This window comes from Triticum urartu, chromosome 3A (genome assembly GCF_056163025.1).
Source record: "Triticum urartu cultivar PI428250 chromosome 3A, HENAU_Tu73, whole genome shotgun sequence".
NCBI classification, from domain to species: Eukaryota; Viridiplantae; Streptophyta; class Magnoliopsida; order Poales; family Poaceae; genus Triticum; species Triticum urartu.
The window spans coordinates 675859146-675862602 of NC_141875.1; positions in this window are offsets into that span (position 1 = coordinate 675859146).

A 3457-nucleotide genomic window follows, 5' to 3' on the forward strand; every position below is an offset into this window, starting at 1 on the left:
AGTCATTCCCTATGCCTCAGTCATAGGTTCTATAAAGTATGCCATGCTGTATACCAGATCTATTGTATGCCCTACCACTGAGTTTGGCAAGGGAGTACGATAGTGATCTAGGAGTAGATCACTGGACAGCGGTCAGAATTATCCTTAGTGAAATAAGGATATGTTTCTCGATTATGGACGTGACAAATAGGTTCGCCGTAAAGGGTTACGTCGATGCAAGTTTTGACACTGATCTGGATGACTCTAAGTCTCGATCTAGATACATGTGGAAAGTGGGAGCAATTAGCTAGAGTAGCTCCGTGCAGAGCATTGTAGACATAGAAAATTGCAAAATACATAACGGATCTGAATGTGAAAGACCGTGGACTAAGATTCTCTCACAAGCAAAACATGATCACACCTTAGTACTCTTTGGGTGTTAATCGCATAGCGATGTGAACTAGATTACCGAATCTAGTAAACCCTTTGGGTATTGGTCACATGGCGATGTGAACTATGGGTGTTAATCACATGATGATATGAACTATCGATGTTAATCACATAGTGATGTGATCTAGATTATTGACTCTAGTGCAAGTGGGAGACTGGAGGAAATATGCCCTAGAGGCAATAATAAAGTTATTATTTATTTCCTTATTTCATGATAAATGTTTATTATTCATGCTAGAATTGTATTAACCGGAAACATAATACATGTGTGAATACATAGACAAACAGAGTGTCACTAGTATGCCTCTACTTGACTAGCTCGTTAATCAAAGATGGTTATGTTTCCTAACCATAGACAAAGGAGTTGTTATTTGATTAACGGGATCACATCATTAGTTGAATGATCTGATTGACATGACCCATTCCATTAGCTTAGCACCTGATCATTTAGTATGTTGCTATTGCTTTCTTCATGACTTATACATGTTCCTATAACTATGAGATTTTGCAACTCCCGTTTACCGGAGGATCACTTTGGGTACTACCAAACGTCACAACGTAACTGGGTGATTATAAAGGAGTACTACAGGTGCCTCCAAAGGTACATGTTGGGTTGGCGTATTTCGAGAATAGGATTTGTCACTCCGACTGTCGGAGAGGTATCTCTGGGCCCTCTCGGTAATGCACATCACATAAGCCTTGCAAGCATTGCAACTAATGAGTTAGTTGCGGGATGATGTATTACAGAACGAGTAAAGAGACTTGCCAGTAACGAGATTGAACTAGGTATTGGATACCGACGATCGAATCTCGGGCAAGTAACATACCGATGACAAAGGGAACAACGTATGTTGTTATGCGGTCTGACCGATAAAGATCTTCGTAGAATATGTAGGAGCCAATATGGGCATCCAGGTCCCGCTATTGGTTATTGACCGGAGACGTGTCTCGGTCATGTCTACATTGTTCTCGAACCCGTAGGGTCCGCACGCTTAAGGTTACGATGAGAGTTATATTATGAGTTTATGCATTTTGATGTACCGAAGGTTGTTCGGAGTCCCGGATGTGATCACGGACATGGCGAGGAGTCTCGAAATGGTCGAGACATAAAGATTGTTGGTCAAAAAGGAGCATCAAGTGTTGATGGTCAACAAGACCACTAGTTTCAAGAAAAATGGCAAAGGGAAGAAGAAGGGGAACTTCAAGAAGAACAGCAAGCAAGTTGCTGCTCAAGAGAAGAAACCCAAGTCTGGACCTAAGCCTGAAACTGAGTGCTTCTACTGCAAGCAGACTAGTCACTAGAAGCGGAACTGCCCCAAGTATTTGGCGGATAAGAAGGATGGCAAGGTGAACAAAGGTATATGTGATATACATGTTATTGATGTGTACCTTACTAATGCTCGCAATAGCACCTGGGTATTTGATACTGGTTCTGTTGCTAATATTTGCAACTCGAAACAGGGACTACGGATTAAGCGAAGATTGGCTAAGGACGAGGTGACGATGCGCGTGGGAAACGGTTCCAAAGTCGATGTGACCGCGGTCGGCACGCTACCTCTACATCTACCTTCGGGATTAGTATTAGACCTAAATAATTGTTATTTGGTGCCAGCGTTGAGCATGAACATTATATCTGGATCTTGTTTAATGCGAGACGGTTATTCATTTAAATCAGAGAATAATGGTTGTTCTATTTATATGAGTAAAATCTTTTATGGTCATGCACCCTTGAAGAGTGGTCTATTCTTATTGAATCTCGATAGTAGTGACACACATATTCATAATGTTGAAGCCAAAAGATGCAGAGTTGATAATGATGGTGCAACTTATTTGTGGCACTGCCGTTTAGGTCATATCGGTGTAAAGCGCATGAAGAAACTCCATACTGATGGACTTTTGGAGCCACTTGATTATGAATCACTTGGTACTTGCGAACCGTGCCTCATGGGCAAGATGACTAAAACACCGTTCTCCGGTACTATGGAGAGAGCAACAGATTTGTTGGAAATCATACATACAGATGTATGTGGTCCGATGAATATTGAGGCTCGTGGCGGATATCTTTATTTTCTCACCTTCACAGATGACTTAAGCAGATATGGGTATATCTACTTAATGAAACATAAGTCTGAAACATTTGAAAAGTTCAAAGGATTTCAGAGTGAAGTTGAAAATCATCGTAACAAGAAAATAAAAGTTTCTACGATCTAATCGTGGAGGAGAATATTTGAGTTATGAGTTTGGTGTACATTTGAAACAATGCGGAATAGTTTCGCAACTCACGCCACCCAGAACACCACAGCGTAATGGTGTGTCCGAACGTCGTAATCGTACTTTACTAGATATGGTGCGATCTATGATGTCTCTTACTGATTTACCGCTATCGTTTTGGGGTTATGCTTTAGAGACGGCCGCATTCACGTTAAATAGGGCACCATCAAAATCCGTTGAGACGACGCCTTATGAACTATGGTTTGGCAAGAAACCAAAGTTGTCGTTTCTGAAAGTTTGGGGCTGCGATGCTTATGTGGAAAAGCTTCAACCTGATAAGCTCGAACCCAAATCGGAGAAATGTGTCTTCATAGGATATCCAAAGGAAACTATTGGATACACCTTCTATCACAGATCCGAAGGCAAGACTTTTGTTGCTAAATTCGGAAACTTTCTGGAGAAGGAATTTCTCTCGAAAGATGTGAGTGGGAGGAAAGTAGAACTTGATGAGGTAGCTGTACCTGCTCCCTTATTGGAAAGTAGTACATCACAGAAAATTGTTTCTACGACACCTACACCAATTAGTGAGGAAGCTAATGATAATGATCATGAAACTTCAGGACAAGATACTACTGAACCTCGTAGATCAACCAGAGTGAGATCCGCGCCAGAGTGGTACGGTAATCCTGTTCTGGAAATCATGCTGCTAGATCATGATGAACCTACGAACTATGAAGAAGCGATGGTGAGCCCAGATTCCGCAAAATGGCTTGAAGCCATGAAATCTGAGATGGGATCCATGTATGAGAACAAAGTA